Consider the following 23,009-nt stretch of genomic DNA (forward strand, 5'->3'; position numbering starts at 1 on the left):
TTTTAGGAATAAATATTCTTTAAAATTAAATTAAGAATACAATTATAAATTATAATTTATAAAAATTATGTATTTTATAATTAAAAAAACAAAATTATGAACTAATTTTTAGAAAGCCATTATTAAATAACCAAAGTACTTTCGATTGATTCACTTTCGCTAGAATATCATATCGGTATTCTAAAATTCCACAACAAACAACCATATTCGTCAAGCTCAGGAGAGAAATTGCGCTAAATGAGCACCAGAAAAGCAACCTAATTTCTGTTTAACAAATTAAAATTACATTATTTAATTAAAAATCAAATCATATTAAAATTATAAATACACTAAAATGATTCGAAAAGGTTTCTTTTTTATTAGATTACTATCCGGTGCGGTGTTAGCAACGGCAAACTTGTCTGGCAAATCTAATTTTCAGTGGATCCACGGTAATTTGACAGACGTTTTGCAAGGTGGTGTCGAATTATCGAATTATTTATACCATAGACGATTACTAATTAGATTAATATAAAGAATGTCTATCTCACACTATTTAGCTTAAAAATTATTTTGTACTTTTTTTCCCTTCATAGCGTGGATGTTCTACTTTTTAATACTTTTATTAAATATTCGTGCTTGCATGGAAGTAATGAAAATGTGAAGTACAAAAAATTTTATGCATATATTTCTGACCATACTTTCGCTTTTTTGATAGTTTTATTTATCGTATATTCATGTACAATCAATGACTTTTAAACTCTTCTTTAAAAAAAATTAATAAATAATGTATGGAGTATTTAGATTTATTATAGACTTTCACATTTAAATAGCTTTAAATTATTCATTACATGTGTAGACATAAATGTAAGGAAATTTGGTTAATAGTCGAAAATGAAATATTAAAATGTTTCCATGATATCTCAAAAATTGTAGATTACAGTACTTATCTTATTTTATAATAAAAATTAATTTTTAATGCATTGACTTGCGCTCCCACCAATATAAAAACGCTTAGAAAAATCTAAGAAAAAGATTCCGAGTAAATCAGTTTTCTAATCAGATGTCTTTTTCCAAACCATCTTTTGTTAAACCTTATAATATGCTTATTTTCTACGAGATTTGAAATCATTATGTTATGGCTGCAAAAAGGAAACTAGAGAAAATTATTGGAAAACTCGGATTTGACTCAATATCTACGCAAAAATTTACTAAGGAAAAAGTAATGATATTTCAGATAATTCCAATAGAAGGTAAAATTAATGAATAATATATACTGCAACTATATTAATGTGTCATATACAAGGTTTCACAAAAGTAATTACCTTGTTTTAAATATGAGTAACTTTAGTTTATAAGAATGTTATGCTTGCTTAAGATGGTTTGGTCACGCAAGCAAAATCTTAAGAAATATGCTGAAAACATCCTTTCTGTCCTACGGTCTAATACGTATAGCATGGGTAATGAGCCAATAATTTTGGCTGGACTGTTGAGATAGAACTACCTTAATGTTATTAGGAATTACAATTTTCATTAATTATATTAGAATTCGGTAAAATCAAACGAAATGTAACGGCCCAACTTTCATTCATATCAAAAATGTTATTCTAATCCCCAATTAAGGAAGACATTGTCAAATACGTGACTATGTTAATAGCTTTTGGAAAAACGAAAATTCTCATTTTTTGAGAGCATCTCTTAATAAATAGTGTGTTCAATTTTGTGTTACTTTGTACATAGACTTTACATTTCAGTTTAGTTACACAAAATTAAATAAGAATATCTCTTTTTAATAAAACCTCTATACTAAGGTAGATATATTACCTATACGAACGTCCTTGTAGATTGATATTACTCAGTAAGTTTTTATACCATGCATGTATGAAATATATCAAGGTATAATAAGTTTAGTCCCAAGTTTGTACCGATTAAAAATATTCATTCTACGAAGAAAATTTTGCTATAAGTGTTCCTAAAATCACCCTAAAAGCCCATTCCCGGTTGTCTGTCTGTCCGGCTGGAAACACGATAACTCAAAAACGAAAGGAGATATTAAGCTAAAATATTTATATCGTGCTCAAAATCTAAAAAGTGGGGATGATTTCGATAATGAGTAACAAAACAAAGAACAAAAGTTTAAATGTAAAAAATGTTCCTTATAAAAAAAATTAACAACTTTTGTTAAAGTCATTTTTCCGTTAACATCCCTGCTTATCCATGAGGGCGCAAATTAGGACAAAACTGTGGTGTCCATTTTCTCCCAAACTATAAAAAATAGGGAGTTGAAAATTTGCAGGCAGCTTCAATTAGTGGTCTTGTGAAATATTCTCAAAAAACAAATAAAAATTTCGAAAACCATTTAATGGTGGCCGAAAGGTATTAATTTTTCAAACTCTTCTATTAATGCTAGCACTAATATTTAACTCTTTCTGTACATGGTATTTCAACAACTGACTCAATCCATTGTTTGTTTTCATTTGTTTTAAAAATAAATATTATTCAATTTTATTTTCAACTTATCCCCATCAATACTCGCGCTCATTACTAATCGTAGCTTATATGTGTATGGACCTCCGTCATTAATAACGAATTATCTATATTATATACATAAATTTGTGCATAATATTTACGAATAAACGAAAATTTCGAATTGTTCCAATGTTGAGAACTATAACAATTGTTCAAAATTGTATTGTGTTACATTGGTTGTGTTCCTAATAATGTGATTGGTGAAAATAGTTTTTCAGTTATTTATTTAAATTGAAAACATTTTTTATAAAATTTATGTGGTTTTTTTAAAGTTTAAATTTTTTGTGTTTTGTTTTTCATATGGTTATTTCAAACTGAAGGTAAGATTTTGAGTATTTTTTTCACTTTTATTTAATTAAATTTAGAATATACAGTGGCGGATTTAAGGAAGTGGTTGCAATTATTGCTTACTTAACCTGAGGACCTTACACGGATCTTCAACAGGAAGATTTAAAAAAAAGTTAAAGTTAATTAACAGTATCGACGTTTTTACTCGTTTCATTGCAAGCAAATTCTATGGAATTTGTCTTTAAATCAAGGCGCCATGAGCTCATAATCACTTCTGTTAAATAATCTTCAATATTAAGACTATTTTACTTACTTAATCGTAACACGGAACCTCTCCTCCTTAAAGAATTGCCATCTGGGTTTATTTCGGAAATCCGCCACTGAATTTATAATATTATTTAATTATGACCCTGAGGAAAGTGTTCTGCAGTGGTGCCTTATAAGTGTATGTATGATTTAATATTAAAAAAAGAAGGTAAATAAAGTAAATCCGGTTACTAGACAAAGATAATTAAAAATAAACCTTGAATGTTATTTATAAGGTTTAGTTATATAAACCATATGTGCAGAAAGATATCGAAAGTGGATACATTTTATGATAGATTCGATATTGACTTGTTCACATTATAAAAAAACCAGAGAAGAAAGAATATAGTCGCAAGGAAATTTTTTTTAAATTTTTATCTTGTGTAAGCTATAATAGGGGATAATCTTGATGTCGAATTGGCCATATTACCCATAAAAATGTAAAACTTGATACCATGACAAAATTTGAAAGTTAAATTAAATTTGATTAAAAAACGAAGAAGTTATAAGCAATCAAAGATTGCATTCAAAGGTTGCCCATCTCCTTTTAGCAAAAAAAAAGTTTTATATTTAATCTCTATGGCGATACCCACGTATATAGCGTCACTAGTGGATATCTTCCTTTTTGTTTAATTAGGAATTTTAAAGATTTTTAAAAACCAACTGCACTTTTCTATTCGTGAAGTGAGAATTCTTCATCTGAAGTGATAACAAAAATTTAGTCCCATCCCCTATTCACTCAACTGAAATGATCCCTTTGTTTATTAATGCTAAAAAATATCGAAAATAGGTGAGAGGGGTAAATTTTGACAATTTTCTGCCATTACCTCTTCTTGCTATGCGTTTGAAAAAAATACCAGCGAAAATTAATTAAAATTATTTATTAAGAAAATTTTGATATGAACTTTACAGATGACAATTTTATTTAAACGAAACATCAAGATTTAAACAACTGGGTTTAAGGGGTGAAAAATACAAAAATACGATTGTATCTGATTTGAAAATATGAAAAAAGATTCAGAATCAATATCAGGTTAATGATTGAATGTCGTATTTTAGATGAGCGGAGTTGCAGATACTTCAAAGACTATAAATTGGTATCCATACCCTTTTTAGTTTTAAATTCAAAGCTTGAAGTTAAAGGTAAAATACGTAAAAGCATGAGATCTTTAACAACAGTTAAATTCGTAGAGGGGGGGGCAAGTTTTTTAACCCTTTAAATTAAAATTTGGCCGAAACGTACTCAAATATGTAAAAATGGTAAGCGTCAAATCTACATCTCATCCTTACGGATTATCTTTTACGCACATTTTCCGATTGGCTTCTTCGTATAAAAAAGTAATGAGTGACTATTTAGGCTTATTTTTATTATATTTTCTAACATTTATTATAAGTGAGTACTAACTGCTCTAATAATTTTAATTATATAAATTTAACAACAAATAAGTAGGTATTTTTATATTATTTATCGAATTAATTAGAGTTATTTTTATTATTATTATTGTTATTAATAATAATGATAACAAAAATGTTTGTAAATAAAACATATTATTAAAAAATTTCTACAACTTATTTAAACAAATACAATATGTAACTTTCAAAAATTGGATATATTAATAGAATTAATGTTAAGAAGAATATTATGTTTTTTATGGTTTTGTTCATAAATTTCGTTTAAGAATTTTAGAAAATCGAGAACATTGTTGTAAGGGCCTGGGAAAAGGAGTATTTTGCTGAAGTATAGCAGACTAGCAGATTGAATTTTTTTTTTAAATCAGACTTTAAAAATAACAAGTGAAAACAAACAATTTACTGAGTTAATTATTGAAATACCATGTACAGACTGTGTTGTTTACACTGTCACATTACACAAACATACATGTCACACATACACAACTGATATTCCCATATAATACATACTATATAATTTACGCCCTCGTGGGTAAACAGTGATGTTTACCAAAAAATTTTTCAAAAAAAGTTTATTTTTTTATAAGGAACATTTTTTACATTTAAACTTTTATTCTATATCTAACGGTTTACAAGATGCGTCCTACGGACCCAAGACCCAATTGATCTATGTTACCCATTTGCGAACTCAACCTGACTTCTTATGTCCAGAGCACGCTGTAAATTTCAGTTTGATATCATTTTTCGTGTTGACAGACAGACAACCGAAAATGGACTAATTATATCAATATTTTTAAGCGTTACAAACTTGGGACTAAACCTAATATACCTTGATATATTTCATATATACATGGTTTAATAACAAAGGTGTCAATAAAAAAACCACGCTTTTGTATTATGAGGCCCAGAAATTTTTTATTATTTCATCAGCTTAAAACTTATGAATATTAATTTCGCTTGTTGTCATTTTAATAAAAACATAAATAGTGAGTAAAAGTTGTTTAAATAGCACATCTAAAGATTTAACAAAAAACCATTTAACAAAAAGGATATACGAATGGTTCTGTCAGAAGTTGTCTCAAATATTTTTGCATTTGTCGTACTCCATTCTTAAAAAATTTAATTTTTTTAATAACACCCTTGGTTAAGTGTTGTCGGGCAAAAGTGTTCATATGAAATTTATTTCAAATTATGGTGTTGTTGAAGAAATTTTTGCTAGAATAAAGAATTGCAATTTTTATTTACAATATTTATTAACACTTCGTAGAGATAACTTCAGACATATCAATAAACAATGTAAACTGTAAGAATTGTTGCATAAATAATTAAAAAACATGCAACAAAAATCATTAAAACATTACTTGAAATTATGGTAATAAAAAAATAGATTTATTTTATGTTTAGAGTAAATTTGCGTGCTTTCTAGCGAATATCCGACATGACTATCAATTAAAAGTAAGTATCTCTATGAAAGACTTCCGTGAAAATATTCAATTATTTTAAGTTCATGCATCTATAAACTCTAATACCATTTTTTATTTGCATTGTCAATGGTTTTAACATACATTTTAATTTAAACTTGTCTTGTTTGAGTCCTTTAAAAAGAGGTCTGTACAGTTTTTCCCCATATGAGACATTAAATGAATCCTGATATCAATACATTTTGCACATAAAAATGACTATAGTGTGAAATCAAGTTATTTTTCGGATTCGAATTAATGCAATTTTCATAATTTTTAGGTCAAAATAAGGATTTTGACCTAATTTCATTTTTCATTTTTTTTACATTTTTTTCCATGGGATACAATTCGTTAAGAAAATCTAAAAAATTCGAATACAAATATTTTCTCCAATTTTCACGTAAACAATATTACTGGTAAAATCGTTCATGGTCCATGAGAGAGGTGACCTTCGTAAGGTTCAAATTTAAATTCTAATTAACTGACAAGGGCATATCTTCAAATAGACAGTCAAAACTTTCAAATTAATGCGATTTCCATAATTAGCGTCAAAATTAGCTTCGAAACTGAATTTTACTACAATTTTCAAAGAAAACATTTTTATTTTTCTTTTACACTTTTCCCAAAGGAGCATCGCAATAATTCGTTCAATAATATTTTGCTTCAATTCTCACGAAAATAGTTTAAAGTCACGTATCAGTATCGAATGGTAACATCTACTCAACGTTGGGTGTCGGTCTTCAACCAAGTTTGTTGATAAGCTAAAAAAATTGAATTTCGCGTTAGGTGCTTCATTTACAGAATATATCCCTGCTATAAATTTGCAGGGCTTAATTTATAAAACTTGGTCAAAGCTGGGCAATTAAGGCTTGTTCAACCCATGCTCGTTCAGCCTAAAATTCATCGAAGTCTTTGTTTTCGGATGGAAATATTCGGGTGGAAATTAGAACTAAGTATTAACTGGTCAGTGGTATTGATGAGGGCAAACTTTCACTTCTCCAAATAGATATTATCTATGTCTCCAGACTTTGCCTCTCCCTACATAATTTTTATTGTTTTCTTACTTAATTGACAGTAATCATATAAATAGTGGCATTTATAATTAAACTTTATATTTAATTTCGCGTATAATGATTGTATATAGATTAATCACTTTAGAATTTGCCACACCTTTATACAAATATGAACTTACATGTTATGATGTCATACGCAAAATACATATTATGAAAGTTGACTGTTGTATCCATATTGTATTTTAAAGTTATACTTATCAAAAGTATTAAAGGATCATTTTAAAAACACAAGATTTCAAACATCTCTGTGAAAAGTCATTGAATTTTCAACCTGAATAGTTCAATTTGAAAACTTGTATTTTATCTTCCATTTCTCCTATGTATTAGGGGGTTGAAAAGGTGAGAAATGATATCCCTAAATTTGAAATGAAATTTAGAAGCGTTGTTTGTTTATTTTTCTTGAAAATAAACTATAAAAAGTTTCAAGATATTCAAGAAAAATTGACACTTTTACACTTTCCCTAAAAGTATAATTGCAGGTATCTACGCCAATGTTTCTTGATAGCCACAGCAATTTCAGTAAAAAATAAGTTTAAATTTTTAGCAATTCTAAAACTAGAAAGTATAAGTTTTCAAATGAGCTATTGAGGTTCCAAAAATAATGATTTTTCGCAAAGATACTCATTAGAGCTCATTAAAATTTTAGTAAATTTATCGAAATCTATAATGTTAGTATTACTACTATACATGCATAGTATATGCTAAAAGATGCCAGGAACAAAATATCCTCTGTTAAAAAAAATCCACAATTTTTTGTCGCAGTTTATAGATTTTTGTTTTTTTGTCTTTTTTTTCTGGTCATATTTTAAACAATTCAAATACTGCCATTCAGTATACAAGATTTTTAGACAATTAATCATGTTAGTTGTTTATATTAGTTTTATTTATATTTTTGGTCAAGTAATACATACCAACGTACATAATAAAATACATTATATTTTACAAAATTTATTTTTAGGTGCCTCTATATTTTACAGATATATTGTCACTTATGTCTACATGATATTTAAATTAACTGAATTTACATATTTATCAACTGTATTATTTATTCATTTATTGTATAGTTTTTGTTTATTTTTTGGAGTCAATCAAATACACCTTTTAACAAACAGACCTTCTACTACGAGAAGTATAAAATGTTCAAAGTCAATTTAACGATGTTCCAGCATGGTATTTGCAGTTTCTATGTTAAAGCAATGGTACAATTTTTTTTTCGACAGAATTTAACGAAAAATTAAATTTAAGAATTTAATAATGCTTACTATTAATTCCCAAAGTTTCAGAAATTTTGACCGTTTAAAATGGGAAATAATTATGCCAACGTCCCAATTTCGATCAATTTACGTCAAAATTAATATCTCGAAAGTGAAAATTAATTTCTAAATTTTTTTTTTAGAATTGTATTGTATAAACATTTTTTTCTACTTTTTCTTCAATATATAATAATATCATAAAAAATAGTTGGAGAGACCGGACATTTTACATGCTTTAAATGGGACATGACCCTCAAAATCGCGAACTTTGTCTTTAAATATCTCGCGATCTAAACGGTCAAAAATTATGAAATTTTAGGAATTCATAAATAAAGCTATTATAAACCCGAGAAAAAAAATTCGGCCAAATCTGTCGAAAAGTGATTTCATGCTGGTACTACCTTAAGACTTGTTTTGTTAAGTTTTTTCATCACATTTCATATATACACGAGGTGCAAAATAACCTGCAAATTCATACAGCCATTGAATTATACTATTAACAACAGCCCGACCATGGCTTGAGACCAATTGATCAATTTCTATATTTTTCAAAAAAAATTTCAGTAAGATCGGACCAAATTTGCCTGTGTTATCAAAAAAATTGAATTTATTAACTTTATGACGTCATCAGAATCCAAAAAATTTAATTTTGCTCCATCACATCCAATTTTTATCCAATTTTGATAAATCAAGTATGTAATCCTACTAAGTTTGGGTCATACTTTTCAAATTTGTGATTAATATTAACCTAGCTCTAATAGGTTTTCAGAATGTGGAACCTTGGTACCGGAATTCAGCACATAAGTAACAACTAGCGAAAAACTGACATCACAGCTGAAAAGAATGACCCAAAATTAGTGGGTTTCAAAAAAAATTCCAATAAGATCGGATCAAATTTGCCTGTGTTATCAAAAAAATAAATTTTTTTAACTTTATGACGTCATCAGAATCCAAAAAATTTAATTTTGCTCTATCACATCCAAATTTTATCCGATTTTGATAAACCAAGTATGTAATCCAACTAAATTTGGGTCATACTTTTCAAATTTGTGATCAAAATTAACCTAGCTCTAATAGGTTTTAAGAATGTGGAGTCCTGGTTCCGGAATTAAGCATATAAGTGATAGATAGCAAAAAATTGACATCACAGTTGAAAAGAATGACCCAAAATTAGTGGGTTTCAAAAAAAATTCCAATAAGATCGGATCAAATTTACCTGTGTTATCAAAAAAATAAAATTTTTTAACTTTATGACGTCATCAGAATCCAAAAAATTTAATTTTGCTCTATCACATTCAAATTTTATCCAATTTTGATAAACCAAGTATGCAATCCTACTAAATTTGGGTAATGCTTTTCAAATTTGTGATCAAAATTAACCTAGCTCTAATAGGTTTCTAAAATGTGGAGTCCTGGTCTCGGAATTAAGCACATAAGTGATAGCTAGCGAAAAATTGACATCACAGCTGAAAAGAATAACCAAATATTAGTGGTTTTCAAAAAAAATTCCAATAAGATCGGATCAAATTTGCCTGTGTTATCAAAAAAATCGAATTTTTTAACTTCATGACGTCATCAGAATTCAAAAAATTTAATTTTGCTCTATCACATTCAAATTTTATCCAATTTTGATAAACCAAGTATGCAATCCTACTAAATTTGGGTCATGCTTTTCAAATTTGTGATCAAAATTAACCTAGCTCTAATAGGTTTCTAAAATGTGGAGTCCTGGTCTCGGAATTAAGCACATAAGTGATAGCTAGCGAAAAATTGACATCACAGCTGAAAAGAATAACCAAATATTAGTGGTTTTCAAAAAAAAATTCCAATAAGATCGGATCAAATTTGCCTGTGTTATCAAAAAAATCGAATTTTTTAACTTCATGACGTCATCAGAATTCAAAAAATTTAATTTTGCTCTATCACATTCAAATTTTATCCAATTTTGATAAAACAAGTATGTAATTCTACTAAATTTGGGTCATACTTTTCAAATTTGTGATCAATATTAACCTAGCTCTAATAGGTTTTCAGAATGTGGAACCCTGGTTCCGGAATTTAGCACATAAGTGATAACTAGGGAAAAATTGACATAACAGCTGTTAAGAATGACCCAAAATTAGAGGGTTTTAAAAATTATTTCAATTAGATCGGATCAAAATTACGTGTGTTATCAAAAAAATCGAATTTTTTAACTTTATGACGTCACCAGAATCGAAAAAATTTAATTTAACTGCCATGAATATTCTTGGATATAAAAAAAAAAAAATACTTCCAAATTCAAAGTGATAATGATTTATTTATATTAAACTTTACTGTTAAATGTCATTAAAATGCATAACGGACATTACATAAGACTTTCAATTATTATTATTAGTATATTAATAATTTATTTCTCTTTTTTTCATTTATTATTTATTTATTTATGAATGAGTAATCAACATTTTTTTTACAAGTGAACGGATATAGTATTCAAATCGTTAATTCAACGTACATATACGAGACAATATGCTGTACATTTATTACGACAATATTCATATTAAAAGACAGAAACAATATGTAATTCTTTTTAAAAGTCGAGACATCCTTTTTGTGGGTGCATACTTCTTATTTAAAGAATTTCCTGGAGTTAATTTATTATGGAATTCACGATCAAGTAAACGAATACCATAAAAAAAGGATATCCCTTGTTACAGATTTATTGTTTTAAAGATTTAGTAACTAAATGATTTTGAAATTATGGTTGATAATTTCGATAGTTTCACATGAAGATTTGCGTGATTAACACGAATATTATAAAATTGCAAAATATTTTTTGTAAGAACATTTTGAAATGTATGTGTGTATACATATAATTCGATTTGATCATATTATGTGTGATCTTAAAATGTAACAGAAGTATTCAAAGCTCAATTTTCACGAAATTTGACTCATTTATTAACACATTCTTTTAGAAGCTCTTAAATTAATATTAACATGTATTAAAAATAGTAAAAATATAGTAAAATAGTAAATAGTAAAAATATGTCTAAAGTATTAGGAGAGCATCTGTAATAACTAACATGTTTACCTAATAATGTTTTGAGTATTATATGCCCACATGTTTGCCTTAATGAACTAACAACATGTTTGCTTAACAAACTTATTATTTAAATTTATATTTTATCGTTCAAATTATTTCTCTAGCGTATTTTTTCCTAAGCGGTACGTTTATAAACCGTGAGTATATTTTGCGTCAAACTTAGACATAATAAGATTGAAAATAATGGCTGAATCATGGAATTTGATAAAGGAATAAGGAAGATAAGGGTAGAACAGAAAAAAACTTGCTAGAGTAATAATATATAAGATAATTATAACATTAAAATTTAATTATAAATTAGAGTAACTTATTATCTTATAAATTAATTATAAAAAAAAAATTCCATCCATTAAACTAAACTAATTACACTATATTATTATGTAATTTATTTTTGAGCTAAAAAAATGTAATAATTAGACCAAAAACTATAAATAAATAAATAAATGAAGAAAATATAAAGTTAACACTCATTGAAGACATTATTTATTATAATATATTATGCACATGTACTTGCAACAAAATTATAAAAATTACATTTAATTTTATAGTACATAGGGAATGATTTCAATGCATGAATAAATCATTAACATCCATAACAACATGCGAATTTTAATGACATAATTTTTAATTAGTTTTTTTAATTAAATTACGATTTAGTTCTTTGAATATAACCTCAATGTCACAATATATCGTTTTGAAATCATTTTTCTTTTTGACAAGGTTAAAACGAGATATAAATATTTTTATATTCAGACATTTTTTAACTAACATGCAATCAGTGAATAAATAGAATAGTTTATTCAAATATTCAAAAGAACGAAGGCAATAATAATGATAATAATAATGGGGTTTTACCTCCGTGTCTCAGACATTCTGGTCTACAACAAAGGCCACCCATGTCATTGAATTATAATTCATTTCATAATTCAGGAGGTGCGACTGCAGCGGATTTTGGAAGGAACTATGCTGACAAGCGTTTGGGCGAAAGGGAAATGCAGAAACCTCCACAAACATAGACGGTTATCCCTGAGATTAAAACTCATAACTTTGCACTTCCAAATCTATCAATGTTAATATATTGAACGACTTCACGCTCTCGAACACTTGGCTGGTTCAATTATTTTGAATACCTTTATAAACTAATAATTATAGTGTTCAATACAGACTATGTATCGATTTTTTCCGTGCATTGGCTAGAAACATCGATGTTTTCTCAACGTCGATTACTTTTTCTAACACTGCATCAAAAAGCTGTAGTCAGGCTCCTGACACTCCATATACACAAAGCACAATTTCTAATAATCTATTACTCTTACAACAGCAATTTGCGGAATTAGTGTTGCCAATGTCAATTTATTCCAACAACAACAAAAAGTTTTACTTTGTTAACATAGATTCGATGTTTTGTGAAAATATATCGATGCTTCGAGAAAATGAATAGCTTCTTAAAACATCGAATCGATTGCATCGTACTGTTAATATCAAGTGAATTCGATGAATCAGTGTATATCAAATATCTCTAGTTTGAACAAATATAGTTTTAAGTACTGTTAGATTTAAAAAATGTACAATTTGTAGCAATTAATTAAAAACAAAATCTAAGTACTTAATAACAATAAATCACACCTAATCACGATTGAACAACAACAAACAACAACAAAACATCACTCCATTTAAGATGATGCTGCACTTTAAAAATAACAAAAACATTTATACTGGCTGTTACCATTAAGAGAAGGCTGTTAAAACCTCTCGAAGCAAGTTTCCCTTTAGAGCATACTTTTCAAAATCACTATAGATATGTTGGACCGTTAAGTATTATTAACTCCCCAGTATTAATGGAATCGATTTTCGAAATCGAAATTTTTACCATATCTTTACGTTTTTTACTAGGACAAGACTTTAACACCAATTTTGAGAAGTATGTGTGTGTGTGTATTTACGTCCGAAGACATTTTTTTCGTCGTCGATATCGCGCGAACAATAAATGATATCGACTTCGTTGAGGTGTCGATCGAAGCGTATTAACAGAAATATGATCCGCCTCTGAGTACGTCTTTTCTAAATGGTCATGACGTATAACTTACGACTATTTATTGTTAGTAAATGGTTCCTATATGGTTTTTCCTTTACCAACGGAGGTACCTTGCTTTTACATAGTTTAGAATTTTAACATTTAAGTACATTGCTGATTTTTTTCGGCTTGTTTGGGTAATCTATCAACTGTACGTTTTTATAGTATCTAACATTGTTGTCATAAAAGTAACAAAAAACAAATTTGTTTTCACAAAGTTTACGATGTTTCAATTTCAGAAAATAAATGGCTAGCTTGAATAGTAACAGCGTATAAATTTTATATTTGATATTGTAGTAGGCAGAGAAGAGTTTTAACTTAAAATGTGCAATAAAACCGTTGGTTCGTTCGTTCGTTTTATAAGTTTTATAAAATTATACCTTTTAAAGTGTTTTGTAAAGTTCAATGACATGATGACGCTACGATACCATAATAAAAACACTACCACGCTTCAATTTTATATTTATTTTGAATATTATTTTATTGTACTTGCAGTTGTATGTTGAATAAACCTAAAACTAGCATAAATTTACAATTTGAGCGAAATGTGCCTTGAATTATTCACCAATTTCTTGAAAGATGTTACTATCTAGCTACGAGATATAAGAGATAATAACTACATGAAGACAAAATGCAATCATCTGAAATAATGTTTGTCCGTGTATTTTTGCTTTCAAATAGAATAAAATTAACATTCCGCCCGATTATTTAAATAAATAAATGACTTCACAAGTAAGCATTTTACATTTGTCTTATGGTAAAATGGTAGATGAATATGTTTTCATAGATTTCTCCAAAACTAATCGGTGGAAATAAAAAAAAAAACTATTTAAATTAAAGTTAAAAACTTAATAAATTATTGATCCCAAAAAACCCGATATGCCCGACTTATTAAGGATGTATGAGCACGGTAGTGGGGACACAAATTAAAAAAAATATTTTTTTCCCAATTTTGATGGTGAATTATGTTATAACTTGATAATAAAAGTAAGAATAAAATATCTGGAACCTACATTCATTTTATAACAAAATTCATCATCAAAGTTGAAAATAAGTTACAAATAATTTCAACCCTAAATCTATAATTGCCTTGGTGCTTGTACTACCTTAACTCAATCAATCGGGCTGTTTCAGTGACCAATGTGCACAATATTTGAACCAGAAAATAACAATTTCATTAAAAAAAATGCTGAACTTTAAACTTCTAAATAATCCTAGAAAACGTACGTTGGTCTTATGACTATATTTATATAAAACAATAAAATCAATAATAACGATCGATAATATTCGATATGTACCAATATAGAATTGTATACTTGTTTATTTGAAGCATTATTATTTTCTTGTTCTCCAGATATGAATCATATTTTGTACCAATACTTAAAATGTCTAAATGCAGTAAAACTATTGATGGGCTATCTTCGAATAATAATAGTATTTATGTTTTGAATACATACAAAGTTCACTTTTGCTGAATTGTTAAATAGTTATTAATGTTATCAAGTGGTCATAGTGTCCGACAAATTCTCTGCTGTGTTTTTCCAAACTATGAGTAACTCAAATATGATACCATCATGCTCAATTGAAAACGCAGCACTTTCGAAAAAAATCGTAGATTAAAGTTTGGTAGGCTCGTCAAAAGGAAGCTATCCACGAACTTTCAAGTATATATTTATCATTTAAAAAACTCGTGGTGTACCACGGTCTATAATATTTCATTTTGTGTTTAAAAAAAGTATAGTTATAGAAAAACTTAATTTGAATTGTTCTTTATAATTTCTGTTGACTCATAATTCTTACAAAAAGTAAAATGAAGTATGTATTCTTTTGGATTTTACTCTATACCAATCTGAATAAACCGTTACTTTATATATTAATTGAATTCATTAATATTTTAATCTAAATACTTTGAATAATTTAATAATTAAACTGTACTTTACTTTCCATATAACTATAACATATTCACCAAATATGGTTTTAATAAATAAGAAAGTGAAAATAACAAAAACATGAAAAAAATACTTTGTTACATAATGATTCAACATACAATTTCCTGTGGAATATATGTTATTATTTATAGATTGTATATTAGGTTTTACTGTAATAATAAAATCAAAATATTCTAACAAATATCTAACGCTTTTATTGTACAATATATTCGTATAAAATCATACAGATTCGTTTATAAATAATTCAACAAAACAAAGTAAATATTACTTGTATGAATATTATATATTTTTAAAAGACAAATTTTTTTAAATAAATACATTTTCCCACATACAATGTTATACATGTATACGTTGTATTTAGAATCGTATACAAAATCCGTGATGTACCTAATATATATGATCTTTAGGTCCAACGCATACTGATACAACAAGCGTACAAAAGTCCGTTCCTTAGCATCAGGGGCTCGTGTTCCCTTACAACAGAAGCAAATAAAGAAATAGTTGTTTATTATAATTTATTCCGGGCCCTTGAAATAACTGACCCATTTTTATGAAAAAAAGTCCACTCACTTTTTTCAAGAACAGTTGCAACAACGTTGTGAAATCAATATAGAAAAAACAATTTTCAATAATTTCAATAAAAATACTTTTTTAGGGACAAACTTTAAATGTACTAAAAAGTAGAAAATAATTTTTTTTATGAATCTCTCATACATGAGTATCTGTAAAAGTTGCATGCGCTCAATTATCGGCAAAATAAAAGCTTGTCCCTTAAAGCCTCCCTTTAATATTTGTTAATTTTAATTTTTAATTTAAAACTTTTGCAAAACAAATATGGTGGAATCAATGGGAAAATCAGATCACATTTTCCATACAAATTCATTGTCATCCAATTTACATACGCATACAAAATTTCAGCTCGATCGGAATACTGCTCAATCGGGAAGTGAGTCAAATTAATTTTCAAGATTAAATTACAAACAAGAGCCACAATGAAACTAAATAAAAGCTTGTAATAATAGAAAGATTGCTGCAGTGCTATAAAACGAATTTTTTCCTATCGCCTCCACCATATTTTATTATAAATATAATAAGCTGAATTTTGACCAATTTCTCTGCCTTTTTCATTAATGTAAAAAATATAAACTAATCGAAAAATTGACTTAAATGTTTTACTCTATAATTAATCAGTCTTTAATAGCTTTCTATACACATCACCTCGAAGTTTAAAGATATGTTTTTAATCTTCGAGGCGAGTAAAGTAAATTTTCTTTCAGGAAATTAAAATACTAAATAAATATAGTTGAAGATTAATTTTTTTATAATTTATTGTCAATTTCATTTCAATAGAAAGAAATTAACTGTAAAGTCACCAAAGGTTTAATGATCCGAATGAAGAAGATATATTATGTGATTATGTAAGAAAAGTAACAACTTTATTACATCAACTCATGTAAAACGTAAAATCAAAAATGTAATTTATTGTAAAAGTAATGACACTTTTTATGTATGTTCTGTTAAAGTGAGTAGGCTTCATGAAACTGTTTATATGTTGATGAGGAACCTACATCAACCTACAAATCGCAAAACTAGAAAAAAGTCTTATTGATTGTAGCCATACCCTGTTGAGTATAATTGTTATAAATGAAAATTTGTTGTAACCCGTTATTTTACTTCCATAAAACTTTTTTTGCAAATTTACAGGTTTGATATTATATCTTATCAATTTCCGGTAAGACTTAATACCGCTTTAATTTATAGCTTGTTGATATTTTTATAAAAGCCAAAAATGGTATTTAATTGGCTAGACCATCTTTTTTTTTAATTATAGATTTTTATTCATAGATTAGATATAATTATTTCTATGATATTATCGATAATAAATCAATAAATTGAACGCTATAAGGTATCTAATCTATAACATTGAACTGTAAATTACATTTTTCTCACAATATTCTTCTATAATTAGAAATATAAAAATAAAAAAACAGATATCTATATACAATAAAAAATACAATAGAATAGTTTTATTGTATTTATATTACGTGATAAATGTTTTAATTATTTTTTACAAATCTATATCAAGTTTGAAACATTACTGTATTATAAATGGTTACGAATCGATGAGCATCATTGAAACATTATTGATTATCATACTTTTTAAACTTTGTATGTGATATCGTTGTAACAAGTCTGAAACATCTATACACTTACAGACGACAGACAACACTTATAATCATTATATCTTTTATCTGAGAAGTTGGAAGAAGATGTAGAGTGCTAGACTGGAATGTCAGAGGTTATGAAAAAAATTTGTTTATTATTCTCATATTTAAACACTTATTTATGTTAAGGAAAATTTTACAGACATGCATAACTTAAATATCAAAGTAAATAGATCTCCGTGGTGACTGGCCTTTTTACTAACAATTGTCTGAAAAAACTACCAAAAATTAAGAATATCAAAATTGTTAAGAAACTCTTTAAGTAGGACAATAGGATCTTGATTAATAATGGACCAGAATGCAAACAAGATTTTTAGATTCAATTTCTACCAAATTTATTAAGTTAACGGAAAATAAAAATTGATGATTATTTAATAAAGAATAACGTTTTAATATAAATGTTTCTTTATCTCTTATCAGTTTTTAAAATATAATAATGGTGGAGGCGATGTGTAAACTACATTTTGTGAACAAAAAGGATATGTTAGATACACTGCACTACGCTTCCACCATTTTATAGATCATTCTTACAAACAGAAAAAAGGGTGATTGACTCTGTACTAATAATAAAGCGTTTTTAGGAATTAATTGCATAGGTACGAAAAAATTGTATATATTTTAATACTATCTTGAACAATCCATTTGACACAATCGTAGTTTTTCTGAAAACGAATTTATTTGGTATTTTATTGCTCAGGATGAAACAGTTTTCCATACACCCCGAAGTTTTACAATCAAGCTACATTTTGTAAATTTACTAATTTTTAAAATAAATCGTCTTAAATGATCTATTTTCTTTTGATATATAAAAATTTGACTACGGATCATTCACAATAGATCACAGATAATCGAAATGAATATCTTAAACACTTACTACTTGTATTCACTATTGATGATGAAGATGATAGTGTTACATCATTATGGGAAAGTGATGAAGATACTACAACTGCCTAGTAATACCAATGAATATTTTATTATTATTAAAAAATATGAATTATTAATAAATACTTTTTATATGTTATTCTATTAAATGAAAGAGTTTTAATACTTAATTTGTGTTATATGTAAGATACAAAAATAAAATTTATTTATTCTTTATCTACGAATTTATCTCTTACTTTTCTTAATAATTTCTTTATATTATTTCATTCATTAAAATTCAATGAAATTTGCGTTTAATAGAAAAAAAAACTATCGAATTTTGGAGTTATTATCGAGGACTAAGATCGATGCTTTGTATAAACTAGTCAAAAATGGTTTGATAGGTTTATTTTAACCAAAAATTGTTGTTTTCCTTTTAGCATTTTTATTTTCCGAAAGAACCATTATTTCTGTCTAGAAATTCGAAGCAAATTCTAGAAATAAGTAAATTGGATGGAAAAATAATATCTGAAAATGGTGATGCACAAAATAAGTGGTACACTTCGTAAATACCAAAATGATATATCTAAAATATCCCTGAAGATACCCTATAAGTTTCTACACAAAACCAACCTATAAAGACTTCTAGAAGAAGAAGTATACATACTTATAATAAATGTAAATATGAGCTGAAATGTTTTCTGACCAATCATTACAAATAAAATACTGATTGTTTTGTATGATGTTCCCTATGAAGCTACAGGAACTTCATTATTATTAACATGAACACGCACAAAAAATGAGCTTTTTCTACAATTTTTAAAAACGAATGTATAAGTACAATATTTTTATCTCCGATTGTATAGAATAAACCACCCATTAAATTGTAAATAATATAAAACAGAAATAGTATCTTTATCTATTCATCTATATCTCTACAAATTCACTTTTAAAACCGTGCATCTGCAACGAAGTATTCTTATAATATATTTATAGTATATCAACATATTTTTTTACCACAACCAAGAACACATCTAACCATGGAAATGCATTCTTGAACACAGTACAGGTAATCATAGTATTATGGCTAACAAATATTATAGCTGTGTGTGTATATAATATAATCTTATAAACAAGTTTTTATTCTTGACTTTATTTGTATGGCGAATCTAAAACAGTGGTATAACTACCTGCACACAAAACACCCTGAGAAAAAGAAAGATACAAGATTAAATAAAGAAGTTAAACTGTAAAATCATTTGTAAATTTTGTGTTATAAAAATAACCGGCGTTACCTGGTTAATGTGTGTTAACGAAGAAAAAGTCGTATCCTTTGGATGTGCTCACACGTTAATTAAACATTCTAGAATTCTACAAATAAATTAGGTAAATATACTTTTTAAAGTGTAACATTTTAAAGTAAAAAAAGCTTGCATTTAAAGTATTTCTACTTCAAATTTTTATTTAAATAGACTGATAGCTACAAAGAGAAATCCTGTGCTGATTTTGTGCCTCACCTGATTAGCGAATTGAAGTCAAAATAACAAACGTACATTCCCATTTCTCTAAACCCGATTTTGTTATTACGCGTATATTTTTAAACGTGGTGTTTCTAACATTATAGATATTTCAAACAAAAATACATTTATTATAATTTTCGAGATGAATACAACATTTTTCTATCAGGAAATAAAAAAATAATTATATTGGAATTATCTATGTATAGAATTGATGAATCGAATATATCAAAAAAAATATTTAAAAATCGATCAAAAGTACAACTTATATTAGGATATATTATTTACATGGAGATACCAACAGCCGAATAGAATAAAAACCCATTTCATATCCAAGCATTAATTTGAAGATAACTTTGAGGATTTAAAGATAACATGTTATTAACTCAATTTTGAAATGAAATAAAATTTCGAATAGATGTTAAATGTGGGAACTTTTTGCATGTCAACTGGTTAATTGTACCAACTGGTTAATTGTAATTTGACTAAAACTAACACATTTTAAACGATACCTTGATTTATGACGAATTTGGTGTCAAGAAAACGGTTCTTGCACATTTTCCCAAAAAACGATAAACACAAAAAACAATTTATAAATGCAGCTGTGTGTGTATAATTTGTATATGTATCCATACTATGTCTATGTATTAAATACAGCACGACTGATGTGACAAATAGTGTACGTATTATATGAGCATATTTTTATTAATTTTTATGAATGTATTCTACCTTAAGTGGATATTATTATCATGAAAGGTTTACGATCAATTCTTGGATATGCAACATACGAAATCTTCTTTATTACTTTATCAAATTCTGTGATTTACTCCTCTTGCTGGCTAATGATGAAATATCGGCTCAAGGTATAAAAATGTCCCGTTTAGAAAAAAAAACGGGATAGGGAAATAGTATTAAGATGTAATTTTGTTCATTAGGTAATTGGTATATCATGTCTGTTATAAAATTGCCTATAAATATAAAAAAGTAAATTTTTGTATCACTTATATTATATTATTTCTCAAGCCTGTTTGTAGTCACGGATACCGCGGAATTCCACACGGGTAAAGCTATTATCATTATATGGTGATTTTCATATTAAAAAGAATCTATAAATAACTTTGAAAGAACTGTATAATACGTACACCACTATTGAAGTATCACTGACCATTTCCACTTTAGCCGTGTATTATAAAAAAGTTACCTTTATGTATTTTTAAAAGAAACGTATAAGACATTTTATTATAAGTTGTTGCTTTGTTTGATACTCATACTATACCTTTGCTTGTTTTACTGCAAGTTTAACCTTTTCAGTTACAATCTTATGATGGCGGAGGAAACACCATAGGTTGTAATGTAATAAAACTTTTGCTACTCTATTGATGTTGTTGTTGTTAAAAACTTTTACTTTCTTCACAAATCTTTTATAATTTTTAATTCAGTGATTTTTACTAATTTATTTTTAATATAAAAAAAATGTTTAAATTGATTAAAAATTCTGTGTTAAAATAAGAAGTGTTTTTTTATACGTGTTTAATATAAAGTTTTGTTGAATAATACTTTTTTATTGTGCTATTGTGCAATATTTTTACTGAGTAAGTGTCTGTTGGGTTTAAAATTTGTTAAGAATTCTTGTGGTATGTTTTAATAACCATTGGTCAACCGATTATATTTTTATATGAAGTGTAGAAAAAAAATTATGTTGTTTCTTTTAAAATGTTCGTCGTTAGTCGTAAGTCGTTAGTGCAGATATTACCCGTTGATACCAGGCCACTAACTTTCTGATAAAGTAAATAAATAAATATAAATATTTCATATCTCAAAAATTATGTATAATAAATGAAGGTTATAAATGAATTAAAATTTTAGCTAGATATCAGACAGAAGAACAAATTCAAAATTTTGTAGAAACAATACAATCTTAAAATATGAACAAACGATACTTTTTATGTTTCTTTTTTTCTCGGATATCACCTCTTCAGCATGATTTGGAGACAGACCTAGAAGTATCAAAATATCAGAGAGTCCCAAAACTCTATCATAGATAAACCAAGGGACGAAAGTATACATTGCACTTTTCATTTATTACGATTTTCGAGGTGAATACAATAATTTCTTAAGTTCAATAAGGTGATAAATAAAAAATATCTCTATTGGAGTTCATGGAATTTAATTCATTTCTCCAGAAAATTAAATTTGAAAATCGGTGAAAAGCAAGCCTATGAAATAAACAAGTGAAAACAAACAATTGACTGAGTTAATAATCATTTGTTTCTTTACGTCAAGAAATTAAAGAAAGATAGCCACTCTTAGTTAGCCACACAGCACTGATATTTCCATATAATACATACTATATAATTTACGCCCTCAAGAGTAAACAATGATGTTTACGAAAAAATGTTTCAAGCAAAAGTTGTTTATTTTTATATATGGAACATTTTTTATATTTAAACTTTTGTTCTATCTCTAACGGCTTACATGAAAGGTCCTACGGATCCAAGATCCAATTGACCTTTGTTGCTCATTTACAAACTTGGCTTCACATTTTACGTCCTGAGCACGCTATAAAAATTTCAGCCTGATATCTTTTTTTCATTTTTGAGTTATCGTGTTGACAAACAGATAGACGGACAGACAACCGAAAATGGGTTAATTAGGTCATTTTACTTATATAAAAATTTGGTTCATCAATATTTTTAAGCGTTACAAAATTGGGACTAAACTTAGTATACTTTGATATATTTTTTATATATACATGCATCGTATAAAAATAAAAAAGATAGCTTATGGATATATTAATCACATGGAGCTACCAATAGATGTATAGAACAAAAACCCATTATACTTGAAGATTCATATCATTTACTTTTACCTTATCATTGATAAGTTCCAAATTTTACTTCCTTATAGAGAAGGTAATGAAAAATTGTAGTTGTTACCTTTGTAATGTGCCTTTGTGTTTTTTAATATTGAAGAAATTGGCGTAAAACAAGCAATGGATGAAAT

At 27.2% G+C, this 23,009-nt stretch overlaps 1 protein-coding gene across 2 annotated transcripts in view; it reads left to right on the plus strand.

Annotated features, from left to right (window-relative positions):
- The first annotated feature begins 2,552 nt into the window (after positions 1 to 2,552).
- Positions 2,553 to 23,009, plus strand: part of LOC123299886 — a 37,057-nt gene continuing 16,600 nt past the window's right edge. Inside the window, exon 1 of one of the 2 annotated variants that reach the window (XM_044882289.1) lies at positions 2,553 to 2,828. The gene's annotated coding sequence lies outside the window, so the exon portion shown is untranslated. Of the gene's footprint in view, positions 2,829 to 21,496; positions 21,599 to 23,009 lie in introns of those variants that run through there. The other variant, XM_044882290.1, reaches the window with a different exon arrangement.

The sequence above is a fragment of the Chrysoperla carnea genome, chromosome 5 (genome assembly GCF_905475395.1).
Source record: "Chrysoperla carnea chromosome 5, inChrCarn1.1, whole genome shotgun sequence".
Lineage (NCBI taxonomy): Eukaryota > Metazoa > Arthropoda > Insecta > Neuroptera > Chrysopidae > Chrysoperla > Chrysoperla carnea.